This window comes from Drosophila eugracilis, unplaced genomic scaffold, assembly GCF_018153835.1.
Source record: "Drosophila eugracilis isolate 14026-0451.02 unplaced genomic scaffold, ASM1815383v1 contig_2154, whole genome shotgun sequence".
Taxonomy (NCBI): domain Eukaryota; kingdom Metazoa; phylum Arthropoda; class Insecta; order Diptera; family Drosophilidae; genus Drosophila; species Drosophila eugracilis.
Genome location: NW_024573038.1, coordinates 711794 through 729866, shown reverse-complemented (window position 1 = coordinate 729866; position 18073 = coordinate 711794). Strand labels below are relative to the sequence as shown.

At 44.8% G+C, this 18073-nt stretch overlaps 1 protein-coding gene across 1 annotated transcript in view; it reads left to right on the top strand.

Annotated features, from left to right (window-relative positions):
* The first annotated feature begins 8372 nt into the window (after positions 1 to 8372).
* The window catches only part of LOC108116778 (putative phosphatidate phosphatase), a 59771-nt gene continuing 50070 nt past the window's right edge, over positions 8373 to 18073 (top strand). Inside the window, exon 1 of the mRNA XM_041818327.1 lies at positions 8373 to 8534. The gene's annotated coding sequence lies outside the window, so the exon portion shown is untranslated. The remainder of the gene's footprint in view (positions 8535 to 18073) is intronic.

Genomic DNA, 18073 nt, shown 5'->3' with positions numbered 1-18073 from the left:
TATTTGTAGTCAACAAAAACATTTTGATTTACTATTTTCCTCAAGAAACAAATGAAATTTATGGTTTCTGAATTATGTATTTTATTACCTACTTATTTTTACTGCACTTACATTGTCGAAAAAGTTAATAATATGACAATATCAAAACATAATCGATATTCTTGATGTCTTGAATAAATTTCAAGATATCTTTTACTAGAAGTTTTAGTTCTTAAATTCTTGTTCTAACTTTTTATTTAGAACCCTAATCTATAGTTTTTTTTAAATAAAAATTTCTATATTTTTGCAGAAAGGCGATTATGTGTATTAATTACTGATAAGTAATATTAATAAAAATCTATTTGGGTGTTGTCGGTAGGTAAAAATTGAAAAATTATAGATTATATAGGCTTATCCTCGTTAACCTATTATAAAATTTCAAGATCACACGAATGGGGCAAAATTAATTGGCTTAATATTTTTATAAATTTTTCTGGAAAATTGCAAGCATGCAAAAACGCAATAACAATATATTTCAAACAGCTTAAAAATTTATAAGGACGTAAATTATTTCCAAGCCATTTAGTTTTAGGGCCAAAGTACGATTACAGCGCTGTTATTTCTGTGACATTTAAAAACTATCAAATTAAAACAAAGAAAAATGGTTAAAATTTTAAAAACCAGAAAAAAGAAAAACAGTTAAATTTCACAAATTTAGGGGATTATTTTTCGAATACAACGATTTATGTTCTTGCAAATATTTACATTTGACTTCATAATATTATAACTTAATCGTATTGAACTTTGCAAGGAAGTGTTAATAGATGGAACATGAAAAAGGGCAATCAGTGATAGCAAAAAGCTTCACTAAGCCACTAAAAGTTAGAGAACATTTATTCAAAGACTACCATTAAAAACAGAAGCAATGAAAATAAACTGATTTAGAATTTCCTAAGCCACCGCTGGGTGGAAGTTACACAAAACAGTTTTTCATTTACTAATTATGTTGTCAGATTCCGAGGAACATTTTCACGCAGCCAAAAAATATCCTTCGACTTCATTAGCGCCGGAAAAAGTTAGCCAGCGCTGGCGAGGGGAGGCGCCAAAGTTTCAAAACGCTGACAAGTGAAGTTGTCATTCAGCACCCAAGCCGGAGATCCGAGCCAGAAGCGAGCGGACCTCAACCTGGCCAAAAAGTGTCCGAAACAAACAATGGGACAGAAGGCGGAGGGGGCGGTGCACATGGCCGGGAAAAGAAGCAGAAAATTGCGTTATAAGCAAAGTAAAGGACATTTCGCTAATGGCTTAACTTTTGAGCGCAGGTCGCATCCTGCCCCCTCCCTATCCCGTCTCTAGACCCACTTTCCACCAATTCTCCTCTGCCATGTAGCGGAAGTTGTTGCTGAAGCTTTTTTGACAGCTTTCCCAGAGCGAGGCGGAAGTGGGGGCAAGAAGCAGCTGAAGGAATTGTCATTTCTTTCACGACTCTCGCAATGTGGCAACGCCGCGTGACGCAAATTTTTTGCAGTCTGAAAGTATTTGCATAGGACATGGCGTCCTGTTCGCCCGATTTCCCTGCTGTCGATGAAAAATCAATTTCCTGTTGTATGCAAAAATGTTTGGGAAAGGCGGAGCAGGAATCTCGGCCTGCATTTGACACGTTGAACGCAGTCTGGAGGCTGTGGAGGATTGCGACTCCTGATTTAGCTAGTTTGGACTTGGTTAGCGTCCCTTCTGGGATCCCTTCTGCATTAACTTAAGTGGAGTATCTGCAGTTTATAAATTGAAAATATCGAAATACTATATCCCATGAATGTAAAGATCTGTTTGACCTCTTTAAACTCGTTAAGCATTGACTAAAAAGCAGGTTTGGTGGAAATGTTCTTTGTTTTTAAGCTGCTTTGAGGGACTTCCCAGGCCGGATAAGGTGTCAAATTTCTATTCCGGCTGGGACTGGGACCTCCTTCGTTTGTTGCACTTTAGCTTCAATTTTAGCAATTACTTGCGAGTCCCCACAACTTGCCCCCCCATATGACCCCTCCCTCTGCGGGGCAGTTGGAGTATCCTGTTTGAGGACAAGCAGCTGCACATTGTCTTGCACTTGGAGGAGCTTCAATCAAGAAATTTGATCGCCACTTAAGAGCAGCAGCAGCAGCAGCAGTGCCATCACCAGCAGCGAGTAAAAAACCCAGTGAAATTACTGGCCATCGGTGGCAGCAACAACAAGTGGCAAGCTGCCGTCTCTTGACCTGAAAATCATCAACTTTGAACCCTCGAACGCCATTTCCTGCCTCAATTTACACAGCATTGGAGGGCCCTTCCCGCTCCCGGAATGCTGCCCCACATATCGCACATATCGGTGTTTATATATAGCGTATATATATCGCACATCGATCGAGGTTCACGCAAAAATGCTCAACTTAACTTTGTGCTGGCATAAAATCGAACAGGACACAGGGCAACGGAGGCAGGACATCGGACAACGGAGAGCGACAATGACTGGCAGCACTTTGTGTCCTGCCCCACAAACGGCCACGCCCCTGGCCACCGCTTGTAAGTGGTGGGGGCGGGCGGTAAATAAAATTACTCCAGATATTGAATTACGCGTTTTAAATTAAAAATATTTTTTCGCGATTGCATTAAACGAAAGGCGAACTAATTAAAGGCGATTTTTCGTCCTTTCTCCTTTCATCCTTGTGTCCTGCGTTTCTCTTTTGCATTGGCAATGCAATTTGCAGTCTGGAATTAAAGTTGGTAAGAGAAGATGGCCGAGAGAAGTCCGTTGAGGATGTCCAACGCGGAGACTTGACGGGGGATAAGGCATCCGCGAAGAGGAAAATCATATCTGTGGAAGGAAATCCAAAATCTTTTCTGGATGTTTAAAGGGAAAGTAAAGAAGAGTAAAGATCAGGTTTATAACCAGATTTAGATTCGATCTAATGGCATAAAATGTAGATTAAGCCAATAGATACACAAAGCAGAAAGGCAGAATATGGTTTGATATTAAATAATACAGATTAAGATACTTTAAGAGAAAATCTCAATGTCAAATAGCTTGTTCTTCCAGCGATTATCGACAAACATTGTAGGGGACTCTTAGAGTGGCTCATTCCAGAGCCACATTGCCCCAGGTCACAGCCCCAATCTCTGGATTCCCCGGAGGAAACACGTGTCGCCCATCGTGTGGCCAACTCAGGCTGATTGAAAGAGTTACGATCTGTGATGGAAGTACTTTAGCACTTGGCACTCCAGTTCCAATTCCCCCGCCCATCTGCTTCCCAGTCAGCACTCGTCTCTCTCTCTCTCCCTGGACCAGACCCATCCCGAACTCCTTGCGGCAGACAATGCGGGCGGTCGTGGCAGGAGTCACAGAGTCATCCACAAGCCAAAACAAACAATGCATCAATCAATAAAGATTTCCGCACCTAATAAGCCGCAGACAAGCGGGGGAATCGTGCGGAGAGGGTGCAGGGATGGCGGTCGGTGGGTCGGCGGGACCATCATTGACGCCGTTCACCAATTAAAGGCCAATAGTTGCCATCTCCCCGCCGCCCGAAAGGTGTTAATCGAATTACGACCCGGGATCGCCTGCGACTTCGACTTCGGCCCGGCTTGCATAGCTGCACTCCCAATGGTGCATGCCACCGGGTGGAAGGGGGGATGCTGCCTCAGCTGCCTCCCTCCGTCCATGCTCAATGTCGTTGCCGGCATTTCCATATTTTCAAATTTGAATTTTCTATTCCGACGGAGTTGTCGTCGTCGGAGTTGCCTGTTGGTCGGCGGTTGGAGTTTGGAGTTTGGGGCAGGATACTCTGAAGAGCAGACATCGTTTATCAGGCAACACTTTGGACCCCAGCCCCTCCTCCCCCTCACACTCAGCTCGTAAAGAAAATTACACACATGTGTGGCTTTTTCTGGGGACAGGCTGAGGAGCAAGGGAGTCGAGGAGGAAACACACAGTCGCTTCGTTTGGCTGCCTGCGTAAAATTTGAAAACACGTTAATGTCTGGCTGCATTTGAGCAATTTTGTGGCGCGTTCTGTTTTGCCAGAAGATCTCGTCGTGTATGCGTCAGGATATGTTGCATGGTGGTAGGGGCAGGGGCAGGGGCAGGCAAAGGATTCCTAGGATATGAGCAATTAAGTTCTCCTAAGTCTCACCACTTTCTGGATGAAATCGTTTCAGATCGCAGAAACTTAACATTTAAATTAGCAAAGTCGTAATGCGACTTAATTAAAGGCTATCCATAGAATACCTTTATGGAAAGTTAACAAACTTGGTCTAAGAACTTGAAATGTAGAACTTAAAGAGCTTCTTCCGGAAGTTTCGATATTCTGACTGTTTCAAAATGTGCTAAAGAGGCAACCTATCTAGTTAGCTAGTGTATGCGAATACGTGCAAGTGCAGTTCTCTTCTGTGGTCCGAATTTTGGAATCCGAAGCGAAGTGCTCTTTGTCTCTTTCTTTTTCTCTCTTTGCCTAATTTCTACACGCATTGGTGTAAATTGCTGATGGTGCGAACAGGACACACATATTGGTCCTTAGCATGATCTCTATGTAAAAGTAAGGGAGAGGAATACATTGAGCTTACAACTACATACATAGATATGTAAGTAAGTGTGGCTGTTCGTTACTCATGCTAGTGTGACCGCTCGCTACACTAGTTATTTAGAACGTAAACTTAAACTTACCATTGCTACTCCGATATATTCCCTCCTTTAAGTCTGCATGCGAGTTAAATTATAGATATAATAAAGGAAAGAAAGTTTACATTTCTCAAAACTATTATTATATCAAATGCTAACTCCTATTCAAATTAGGCTATGAATGCATTTTAAAAGCTGTTTCCAACATTCAGCTAAAGATTTCCTTTTCTAACCCCAGATCACATCCTGGTTTTGGTAGAGAGGTTGCGATGGCGTCTTAAGAACACCCTTTCAATCCATTTTCCTTGCCAGCTGCTCCGCAGATCGTCGCCTTGAGAAACTCCACGCGGCTGCTGTCACCACTGCAATTACGAAACAATTTCGACAGGCTGCGGCTGCGGCAGCAATCGGACGACTGGAAATGGAGCAGAGCCTGGCTTCTGGCTGTCAACAAAAGACGTCATGCAAAAAAGCGAAATATTTTGGGCATAGAATTATGCAGATGCAGATGCAGACAGGGGTGGGGAGGGAGGTGCCGCAACAGTTCAATGCCAGAGCGAGCTCGTTGCTTGCCGGAAAGAAACCCTCGCACACGAGTTTCCAACACCTTTCGGGAACTCACGCTTCATTTGCATGTAACCATGACACGAAGTCGGAGTCGGTGGAGGAGGAGGAGGAGGTGGAGGCGGAGAAAGCGACACATGGAGCGGAGACCGCATAGACCACCGAGAGCGAAGAGTCCTACAGCTCCCGTTCCTGCTCCTGCGGCTGAGTGACAACCGCAGGGTAAGACCGCATATATCAGAAATAATAATAACCAGCAATGCAGGGCGTTTTGAGTGCGGGAGGGGGGCGAGGGGGAGCGTTGGGCGCCAAACCCAAACTCAATTGAGTGCCTCCCGCCCTGCCTTCGCTGGGTTTTGGATGCGGTTGGATGGGGTTCTGGCTTGGGTGGTGTCTACACAATCGAATCATGGCAAATATTTCCAAATGCGAGATGTGCGGAAAGTGCTAACGACGCAGCTGCATATTTTGTCAACTGTGAATGGGGGCAAAGGACGAAGGAGCCTGAGGAAGGAGTCCTAACGAATGTGTCGAGCGGTGTCTGCTGCGATGGTTGTCGTTGCCACAAAGGTGATAAGCAATTGGCGTGGCTTTCCAAGGATTCCCGCTTCCCTGCAGCACTTGACTCCCGATAATTGCCGGTAAAGGCGGGGGCGGGACGCAATCAGCAGACAAACCAGGACTAATCAAGAGGCGATGGAACTGGCAGTGGCAGGACCTTGAGTCTGGCGAGGTCCCAACTGGGTTTCCATTTGCATCTGGCTTGGACTCGGCACTTGCCTTTGTTTACTAATTATAATTTAATTTGTTTATTCCGCGCCGGGAAAATTCAATTTTCACTTTCCCTTTGTGCTAGAGCTGTTTGTCATTCGACTTTTCTATTTGCATAAGTCGCGGAAAGTTAACTTCTCGCAGGGAGAAAAATGCGAGCAAATATTTATGCAAATCCGGGACAGAACTTGAGTAGTTGCTACTCCCCAGTTTGAGGCACTTCCTCCGCATGCATCAAAAGTATATCAGGGCATCGGGAGGGCTCAGGAGAGCTCAGGAGGGCACTCCTTATCCCAAGACAAATGACCAGTCGCGATCATCAACAAGTTCATCAGCGGGCGCCATAAACGTTTGTTGATTACCCGCAGCCTTGCCACACTTTTTCGTGCCACCTCGGCGAGTGGAAGAGAAAAAAGTGCGGATGGAGCACTGCAAGTTATTTGCATTCACTGGGGGATCTGTTACACTCCAAGGGCAACGCGCTTTCCCCCGCTTTCCTTCTCTATTTCTCTCGTTCTCCCTTTCTCTAGTCCCGTTTATGGTCCGTTCGCTTGTGGCGAAAGATGAAAGTGTTTGGCAGCCGTCGCCGTTGGCAAATGGGGCAGGCCACCTCCTCCAGCTCCTCCTTGGCTAACTCGCATTAAGTCCACACCTGCCCGGGCATCATCATCGTCATCTTCTCCTGCTGCCCCAGAGAGAAAAAAGGGAAAATGGGGATAAAAATGGAGCTGCTCGCAAAATGGAATAGAATTGCAGATTCATTTCACTCAGCGGGGGAATAGTTGGCCAGGTGTGTGGTAGGGGGTGGCATAACCTTTTAGCTGGCTTATATTTGCCTTAGCCAAAGGAAAAGGTCAAAGGGCAAATCTGTTGCCGGCTCCCAATTCCCAGGGCGACCGCAGATTGGATTGCAGGGCAGGGCGGGGAAGCCCATTCGGAAGTCATCTAAGCAACGGCTTATTAACCCACTGAGTCCCAAATGGGTAAACTAGAATGTGGCCAAATGGGACGAATGTGGAAATTCCTGGCATTGTTCGTCCTTCCAATCCGCTTAAATCAATTAAAATTTGATTTCAACGCAAATTTACTTTTAATGGAGAGTGGAGAGTGGAGAGTGGAGAGTAGAGAGTAGAGCGCGGAGAGTGCACAGGGCTGATGCGGCCTAATTAATTATTTATTAAAATTTCTGCAAAGCTGACTGCATCATAAAACTGCATTATTTGTCCAAGCCCTTGGAGCGCTTTAAATTCCCTTTCATTCGGATGAGAATGCCGTCCTCTGTATACCCTTTTTATCTAATAGAATTTTATGTTTAAGAAGTCATCCATTTCTAGACTTCTTTAAACAAATTAAACAGGTTAAGAAAGTGAAATTAAGCCATTTAATACTTAAATAAGTGCCGAAATTTGGTATTAAGTAATATCTCAGTTCATAAAAGGGTATAAGAATGTTGGTAATGTCTTAATATTGGATTAAATTGAACATCAACTGGATGTAAGTCGATCCTGCTATGATGTACTTTATAATTTATGAATTTTTATATTATTATTTATTTTAAGATTTTGGAAACAATTTAGCTATTCAAGGGACATATTTTCTTCGCTGAAAGAAAAGCTTGTTTTCGCTTTTCCCTTCAAGAAAAATTTGATTTGTCTTTTCTCGAGATTTTTGCAACTCTCTCCCCGCCTGCCCCTAGACTCTCTTTGGCCTCCGGCAAGCTACTGTAGCAGCTTTTCCCCATTTTCCTTTTATTTTTTCGCTTTTCTGGCTGTGTCTTCTGTATCTTTGTCTTGACGCCTTGCCTAGCGGCAAAGTTTGTCGCGTCTCCAAGTTCCGCATCCTGCGTCCTGCTTGCCTCGTCTTTGGTCCTGCGGGTGTCCTGGTGGCTCCTACTGGCTCACAATAAACCACTTTACAGCTACTAGTTTCAGTTCCTTTCCTATTTTTTATTTTTCGCAAACGAAATTGAATTAAAATTTACATTTTTAATCATTTTCCACGCTCTGACTTTAATTCATCCATCTCGCTAGTCTCAGGAGCAGCGCAATTCATTTGTCATACGCTCTCTGTCCCTGTCCCTGTCCCTGTCTCTGCTTCTGTCTCTGTCTCATTCGCTTTTAATTAGTGTGAAAAGCACAAATTATTCTCCGCCCTGCCGCCCACCGCCACCAAGTCGTAATTGGCTTACAACGACTGATAATTATTATATGCAGGCATTATATTTACAGTTATTATCGCGCTGCTTATGCTCAACCTGTTGGCTGCATCGATTGGCTTTTCTCGGAGCTTTTCCACTGCTTTTCCTTCTGTTTTTCGAGTCTGATGCAATGGTTCTATGAGTTTTCAAATGGGTCTTAACACTATATATTTAGAGGTGTCCGATTTCCATTCAGTCTTCTCGACGCAGCCCAGCCTGAAGTGTCTCTTCTTGGGTCATCTTAATCGGTTTCTCAGGAGAAAGGACATCAAGCGGCCATAGAGACAGCCCCAAAAGTGTTTTCCCCGGAACTTGCAGAGTTTGGCATTACTCATTCGTTGCACATTCGTGGCCAGGACGCACTCACTTAGTTAAATATGTAAGTGAGATTTCAATTACACTCGTTTTGTTAATTGATTACATCGGCCTTCTGATCCCCTTGGCTCGCTTTGCCATCCGTCACAGGGCCACTAAAACTTGGCAATGTGGAACGGAAAAGCCTTGCCGATTCTCTAGAGAATGTTTGCATTGTTTGTTGTTAATGTTGTTAACACACACACACACACACACACACACACAAGCGCACAAGTTAGTTAATAAATTTAACGTTGATGAGCCAGGGAAGAGTGCAAATTGGCCATCAATCGGGGACCGAGGCATGCTAAAGGGCCTGGCCCTAAGTAGGCCTCAACTGAGGAACTGCGGAACTGCCGACTGGACAAACTGACAAACTGACAAACTGACAAACTGACAGGCGGAGGCTGGCCCTATTATTGTTCCTGTTGTTGTAGTTTGTAGGGGGCGGCGGCTTCCCTCGTGAGCGCAAATTAAATGCAAATTCAATTAATTTGAAGCAAACAATTTGCTTAAATTAATTAATTGAATGTGAATCTAAAGTGCTTCCAATTTAACGCTGAAGAGCTCGGTTCCACCAGTGGCTCCACTGTGGGGGAGGGCGAGTGGTGGATGAGGGGGCTTAGGGTTCGCTCTGTGTGTGTGTGAGCTCGGCATTTATTGAAATTATCGACGGGGAAAGGGGCGTGGCAGTGGACCAGGGTGCTGCGGCTAGCCGCAAACTTTGGCAACGTTGCGTATGCGTAATTCTGCATTTGCTTTGCGTTTCGGCCCGACATCGGGCACTAAGCAAACTGTTCACTTCAAAATCAACTCGAAAATAAACAGCAGCAGCCAAAATGCAAATACGGCTGGCTCTCTGTATTAGTGAGTTTTCGCGGCGATTCGAGATGGTCTCGTGCTTTAGATCGATTTTCTTTTATATGCTTTCCACTAATGGGAGTTATCATTACTATTAAATATGACAACATTAATAGCTAGCCTTTTAAATTAAGAAATATATTGTACCTATATACATTTATATATGTATACAATCAACCCATATTAACCGACCATTCTTTCGTTATTGATTGACCCAGTTTAGAGCTTTCCAAATAGATGAGTTCCAGTTTGTATAACATTTGTATACATTTTAATTGTTGTTTTTGCACTGTTTTCATATGTTATTTATGACTTTTTATCGCATAGCAAGCACTTTTTCATCATTCAGCAGATATCTTTATGGTTCTAAATAGCCAAATAGCGATTAACCATAAACCAATATTAAAACTGGAGAGGCGCACATGAAGTTCATTCTCATTTCAACAAGTTGGTTTGGCTTAAACATAAATAAATTTAGAATCACCATAAAACTGAGACTTGTTAAAGTAGTTAAATTCTTATAAGTCAGTATACTAATCAATGGAAATCATAGTTAACTATTTTTATGGTCACATTTGTCTTGCTTTTGATCAATATCAATATTGATAACATTATAATAGCTAATATTTCAAATAAACTTAATCAGAAAATTGGATTACTTAAATATAATTCAGACAAAATACTAAGATAATAACATATCGCCACTTCCGGCTCACGCTTGCATCTCCAGTCGCAGCCGCAGCAATTTTTGGTACCTCTCTCTCTCTGTCCCAAATGGCTTTCAACGGTTAACCGGCAACAGGGCAGCAACAACAACTACAACGACAACTACAACTACTGTCGAATGTCGATGGCTAACAGCCATTACAGCCCTGATACACCCCCTCGGAAGTTCCAGTCTAACCACCGCCCCTATTGGCAGTTTGAATGTTGTTTGCATTTTATATTTGCCAAGTTTTTATCGCTCGTTATTCACGTTGTTGGGATTCGATTTTTGACCAAAAGTATGGGAGCTGCGGCAAAATTATGCGCTTGATTAATATGCGAGTTCGATGCGAGTATGCCACGCCCCATGAGCGAGCGGGCTGCCCCCAAAAACGCATAACTGTTTATTTTGATAGTTTAATGCGTGTGCGAGTAGGCGGCTGTTTATTTGCTTTTGGCCCGGCTGCTGTTGTTGTTATTGTTTGGCCAGCAAATACACACCAAAATGGCAAATTTGCGCATTGCCAAAGTCAACGAATTGTAAATGATTATAATTTTCTTTTATGTTTACGCAGTTCGAGGTAATTTAAGTACGGTCAAAGCAAAAGAGCAAATTGATCAACATTATTTCGGCCAATTGCAGGGGAAACCAGATCGAGTTGGGAATCACCTCAATCCTTTCCCGGCAGCCATTTCCATGATTAATCATCTCATTGAGCCCACGAAGCACACTTGGCATTTGACAAAATCCCAGCCAAAAAACAGATTTTCACTTTCGCTGGACAGTGAACAATACATAAACCCAAAGTCTGGCCAACAACAGAGCGGGCCGAGCGATAATAAATTTTAAATCATTTGTCATTTGACGCATTTCGGTTAACAAGCAACTTCGACTCGGCGGCGACCCTTGGAGCAAATAATGCAGAGACAAAGCCAAAGACAATGGTACCGATAAATATCATTTGTTTGCCTTTGCCTTTGCCTTTGCTTGGGTCTGGGCATGGGCCTGGGACCCAAAAGACCAGGCCAACAGCATCTTGGGTCAGTTTTTTGGGTCGAGGCATGGATAGTTTGCCTTTTTTATTTCCCGACCCGCAATCTATTGACAAATGCCTGTGCCCCAGCTTTAATTGCCACAAGCTACCCTCTCGTCTAATAGATTTTATCGTTCCCAATTCAATATACATAATTCTTGGGTGAGCTTCGAGGGAAACAACACAACGCTGGCTGATTAAGTCGCGGGAAGTGCAACTTCGAACAGAGCTTGGTTCTTGAATTCCCCAACTGAGTAGCGTGGCAGATAGCAGCCCCTTCGATTGTTCGTTCTATAACCTCTTATTGTTTTCTGTGTACGCCTTATTGCTTATTGATAATTACAAAAATATAAACGAATAGGAAAGCTCTGGGGAAGTGTATGTTGAATTCCTCAAGAAACCATAAATAATTTGTTGCTTTTGGTTGAAAGTGCCTCGTAAATAATCTTCGGCTTGCCGTTGAATGCTTTTCAGCTGAGTACAGGAAGTACCTGGTAATACATATGCTAATCTGCAAATCCAAGTTATTAGTTTGAAGACTCACCTGAAAAGAGACAAGGGAAGAGTTCGATAAGTTAAGGTTAAGAACTGAACATCTTAGATCTAAGCCCCGATCACTCCCATGTCAAGTGCTATACATCAGAGGGCTTCCTTTCACTGGAATGCCTTCTCCTCCAGGGAACCCTGGAACAACCTAACAACAAACACTGCTGGCCATAAACAGTTATTGCGGCTGTCATGTTCGAGCCATATGCCAATTAATGCTTGGCTCACGCACCGAGGGGCAGGAAACCGGAGCCTAAGTTTGGCAACTAACTGCATCCAGGCCCGAATGCCACACAGGCGACAAATATGGCCAAAATGCCAGCAGACTTCCACCGCAGCTGCGCCAACTTTTGCGTCAAGGCAATAAAGGCCGCATCTAAAGCAATAATGGCTCATTACGCGACCTGCTGATGAGGAGAGCCAAAGCAGCGGATCCGGGTGGACCCCGGCTGCCCATATCGCGGCAATGAAATCGTTATGCCCCGCACCCCTCCCCCGCTTATTAAATGCGCGCATGCGCAGCGGGGCAGAGGCGCTGCCAGCAGCTACGAGCTAAGAGCTGCAACTGCAACTGGCCAGGCAACTGCATCGCAGATCGCCAGGAGATTGGCCCACGACGACGACCGCAAGTTGCTTGGCATTTGACCAACTACCTGGGCTAGCTGCCTCCAACTGGCCAATAATATTTATTTATTTGGGCTTCGAACGAAACACTAACCTGCATATCCTGCACTTTGGCCAGGGAAAGTTATTAAAAATTATACATCCTAATCATTATATCTTTATCTTCTTGTGTACTTAACTTTATGGAGGCAACAGCATAGGAAATAATGATGTTGACTATTTCACAATAAATTAACAAAGAACATCTTAAAGTTATCCCTTATTTTGAAGGCCATCGAATTCATATGGAAATCTCTTGTTTTAAAAACAGGAAGTGTAGAATATATCTGACTGGACTTTGTTCTTCTAAAGTTTGTCTAATAGGGAGATTATTATTTGGAATTAAAAATATGTCTACATGGGATGACTAAGCAGTTATACATCTCAGTATCTACAAAGTCCGGATGTACTTGAATTTCTTCCCAGATGCGGTTAGTGAATCTCAAAATATTTGATATTAGAAAAGAAACTGATGCCAACGCACTTTAAATAGTAAGAGGGTAATATCAAAGCCTTGCTTTGAATGACATCATTGAAATAAGTTGTAATGCATTGTGGCAATAAGTGTGATCCCACAACTTGCCACTCCGGTTTCGGTTTCGTGCTGCAGACTGTGATCGGGTAAATGCTTCACACTCGACTTGACCCTTGCGTGGCCCGCTGGCCGATCTCCCAAGGCTTGCGGTTTCCAAAACCCCTCTCCGCACCCAAAATAGCTGGGCACCTTCTAATGTTGCTAATTTCCTAACAGAGATTTGATCCGCGCGATTGCCACCACTGCGGTGGATGGACGGGGAGGCGGGGACTCCGTGGGCAGCTGCGTGTGTTGGCGTTTCCTCGGAGTCGGCTTTGGATTTGGGTATCGTTGGGTAATTGGTATATCAATTGTTCGCCTCCATTGTTCGGCTAGCGAATGGCGAAATTTACGAGTTTGTCCGTTTGGAAATTTGCCTTATATGCCGGGCTACGTGGAGTTCCATTTGCAATGCAAATAAATGGCCAATGGAGAACGAACGCCTTCGATGGCGACTGCTCCGGTTTTCCCTGGCCCGTGCACTATATGTATATAGAATATATATTTATAGTTGATGTGGAATCTTGGTTTGGGCCATTGGAATTGAATGATTACCGGCGATGACCGAGAACAAAGAACCGGGCCATAAATGACGCCAATAACCATTTTGGGTGTGTGGTCGGGAGGGGGAGCTATAAAGTTATAGGGGCCTGAAACTACAGCTAAAACTGAAACCCACGGGGATCGCGGGTCACTAAACAGTTCGTTATAGCTAAAGTAATATTTAAATGGAAATTATCATAAGTGGAATGCGATCGTAAAGTGGAATGCACTTTGTCCGCCTGCCTCATCGGCAGTTTAACGATCACTTAAGAAACTGAGCCGATCGAAGAGAACCATAAAACCAGAGGAAAAGTGAGGAAGGAAGAAAAGCTTCTCGATTTAAATGTTTTCCGTAGAGACGGTGCACAATCAGCGAATATATAGAAGGCAATGCAAAGGTTATCTCCACAACTATCAAAGGAGAAGTTGTCGCCAACACGAGTCCGGCCGATCCCCTCGATCTTCCCCTCTTCGGATAGGTTATCAATAGGTCAGCTGGAGACTCCGACTGCAGTTCGTACTGGTATATAACGTATAAGAGAGGGTTCCATTGTTCCAGAATTATGACTAAGCTGACAACATTGCGATTGACTCCTACGCCAGAGACAAATAAAAACAATTGTCCGCCTGCCCCATGCATTTATTCCGAGCTTGTCTCGGCTCGTTTTTGCGTGTTTACTCATTTTCATTTTCGAATTCGTTGCACGTTCTATAAATTTGAATATGAACTCTTGTTGTTGTGGTTCCCGTTCTTGTTTTTTTATCTTTTGTTTTTTATTTCTTATTTTCTTAGTTTTTATTTTTCTGTCTGTCCACAAACAGCAACACAGAGAAACCTCTCTGGGCAGCTGCAGCGGCGGCAAGTCCAATGACTCAGTTGCCGGGCGTTGAAAGATTTAATCGCAGCCAGTTTTGTGGCTGCCACAGAACGAGAGGGACAGAGAGGCCATGCCCCCTGTAGTGGTTATTTTCTGGCGGGGAGACCGCTGCAAGTCCAGTTTTTCTGTGGCATTCCAGGCCAGTCCCCTCCTCTATGATGTGGCCTCTCCCAGTCGCGTTTCAGTTACCTCACTGCCACCTTGGAGAATTAATTTACTTACAGCGGAGAATTCTACTCATTGATCTTGAAATCGAAAGCAGTCAGCAGAGATTCTAACAACTCGTTCTGTGAGAAATCGATTGACGCAGATTTCATTCATGCCTCATGCCGTGTGTTTACCTTAATTTGGCGAACAATAAATACCACTTCTGCGGCTGATTGTTTACATTTGGCAAAGAGTTCCGTGGAAATGCTGGTAATAAGGTCTAAATTAAGATCTCACCTTGGCGAGGTGGAAGCTTTCATCTCATTCGTGCATCCAGGCATGACTCATGCCCCACTGATCCCCGCCGTATCTGTTACGCTATCATAAACTAAGATAATCTCTAAGGTGGCTTGCCACACACATTGCACTTGCATCTTCCGACAAAGTCACCCCAAGACAACGCCAACAATCTCATCAGCGAAAGCTGCAGCCCGGCTCCGAAGGCTCCCCTCAAACAAAAATGTGAAATATGAAAAAGGGAAAAACCAAATAATGAAAAGTGTTTTCAGCGTCGCCGAGAAAAATGAAAATATTATGTCAGGCAGCGGAATAAAAGAAAAGAAGCACGAAGGCAGCTCCGGGAGGAACGCCCTCCTTGGGCAGGTGACATAAGCCTCGAACACACAAGAACGAGCTCCGGGATGAAGTTAAAGTTCCCAGCTAGCAGCTAGTGAAGTGCAGCCCAGGATGCAGGCGCTGCAGTATCCGCGGAGAGTCCAAAGCCAAGCTGGCAAATGTCAACACAAACAAAGCCGAAGGAAAGGTGGCTGCACAGTGAGGGGAAATCCTCGGAGGATGCACAGTGGGTCGACTTGGTTGACAGGAGCTTGTACATTGAAACTGCCAGTGGATTAGGAATGGGATCTTTACTTAAGCTGATTTGCAACCCCACATTTTAAATTAGAACATTAACCGACTATGTATATTAGACAAAAGTAAATTATTACACAATAAATTAAGGGGTAATAATTTCAGAATCATAGGGCTTAAGGGGGTAAATTATTCCTTTAGATCGCATTCAATGTTCTAAGAAATTGGTTTCGAAATAGAGCACTTCGTGCCACTGTGCTTTCAGCCGCTCACCTCCTGTGGCCTGGAAGTGGGTGGCGGTGTAGTCGAGTACAGCAGTAGGGCATGTTAACCCTTGTGCTCGCTGCTTAGTTAACCTTACTTATGTGACCGGCGGCAGATTGGGGCGGGATGAATGGGCAGAGAGGCAGTGAGGCGGAGCAGGGGTCGGGGTCGGGGTGCGATTCCAGGTGCATCGGGGCTTTCGCTATCAGCTGTCGCCACAAGGCTGTGGATATGTCCTGGGCACATCCTTTGTCGCCGCACCAAGCCCGGCAAACAGAACAGAACAGGACAGGGCACAGCCGAACCGAACCAATCCGAGCTGAACTGAACCGCCGCCGTTGTCGTTGCCGCATGGAATTTTGCAATTTCTTTGGGATTTCGAAATTGCTTTTTCTACTTTTCGCAGCCCTGTGAAAGGAGGCAACTTTTCACCCCCCAACCCTGCGTTTCGGCGGCCCATTGCCAATTCCCCCGCGCAGGACCTCAGCTTTAGCGCCATTTCACCTTTGTGGGGATGTGGCAAGGACTCTGAGCTGCGCTGTCCTGGCATTGTTGGCCTCCGATTCTTTTGAGGGCAACCCCATGGGTTGCGGGCGAGTGAAAGAAAAAGCGACGGAGAAAAAATCGATCAAGAAAAATGACTTTTGTGGGTTTTCGTAATTTTCATTGCACGCGTAATTGAAAATTTTCAAATTCCTGCTTGCATTTTTCTCCCCCTCCGCCTACATCTGCCACCCCTCTGCCACGCCTCAGCCATCTCTACTACTCTTTATCGGGCTGAAATGGAATTTATATGATGATAAAGGAAAATATCGCCGCCCCCTCGGCTACTCAGCTGCTCGGCTCTTTGGCTTATTCATCTATTTGGCTCAGCGGATGGTGGCCCGGCTTTCATTACGCTTTCATTATTTGCCGAAATTGTGTTAATCTTTGAGCTTATACGTTTCCGCGTCTCTGGCGGAGAATATTGCACTCATCGGTGGAGCAGAGCTGGCAAATTGATGGCAATTTGGTGAGGAAGCCCCGGAGCAGCTGAGGGTCTTTACGATTATCGAATTGGCCAGCATAGTTAGGAGCTGAAATGGGTAATCGTCGGCAGCCAAGCTCCGAAGTTCCTACTCTGCCGCAGCTCAGTACTTTCCGTCTTATAAGCTATCAGAAAACACCCACTCGGGCACTCCGTTGCAAACTCAGTCCACACCCACACCCACTCTGGCCACTAAAACTGGAGCATTGTAAATCCCAACTAATAATTTTGTAACCTTATCTGGCTGCTCTTGTTGTCACAAGTCCGCAGAGCGGGGAAAGGGGACAACCCACTCCTGAAGGGGCGTGGCCGGAGGGGAGGTCGAAGGCTGGCCACAGAAAAGCGCATATCCCACAACGATAATGAAAATGTCACACGAGCCTCGCATTTTCTCATCACCGAGCATCATGAGCACGACGACAACGGCAACGGCAGCAGCAAAGATGGTGGGCTGACTCCACCTTTATAAACGACCCACTACAGAGGGAGTGGAGGGATCCTGGCTCAGCCTCGATTGCAGCACAGGAAAAGGAACCATCAGCAGGGGAAAGAGAAGGAGCGGGAGCAACATCAGCGACAGCAGCAACAGCCACGCTGACAACAACATAAAGGTAAATCCTAAATAATGCGTTGCGCTCACTTCACAGCATCTGAGAAGCGACGAGGATGTCGCCGCGGGAATAGCCCATGAAGGACCTGGTGTGGGGGCGGTGTAGTGTTGTCCTGGTGGTGGTGCAAGTTAGAGCCCCAGTTGGAAGGACAACAAGTTAAAACGAAAGTAAGGTAACCAAGTTGATGCTCTGCCTGAGATAGAAGAACCTCATGAAAATGATACCAAATTAAACAATGAGGTGAAGGAACTATACTAATGTCTCGGCTTAATAACACAAATTAAACTAAGCTATTAGCTTAGAGATTCAAAGAATGACTTCCAATAACGAAATCGTTAACCAAGAACGAAAAGAAACCACTTACATCTATCCTAGAACGATTATCCCTGATATCATATTAGGAAGCCAGAATTTCCAGCTTGCATAGTCCACGTAGTTTCATCCGTCCCTATATCCTACAGCCTGGCCCCGTTAAGTTCCTACTTTGCGAATTCTCTTGGCAAGGTGCTAGGACACAACAAACTCTCGATTCCATTTGCACCTCCTTCCCGACGACCTCAGCCGCCCATTCCCATTCCATCCGGCTGTATCCCCACTTGGCAGGACATTTTGCGGTTAGCTTAAAGTTCCTTACCCAGCCAAGTACAAGACGATTATAGTCCTGGCTCCGGCTCCTCGTTGCTGCTGCTGCGGACAGTCTTAGTGGCTGTCGTAAGTTCTAATTTCTTATTATTAGGCGTGGCTGGCAGTCTGCGTGGTAAGGACCGAACAAGTTTTCTGTGCTGTGGCATGAAATTATGGCACAACTTGCCACGTCGCTCCTGCTGCTGCATGCGAAAAT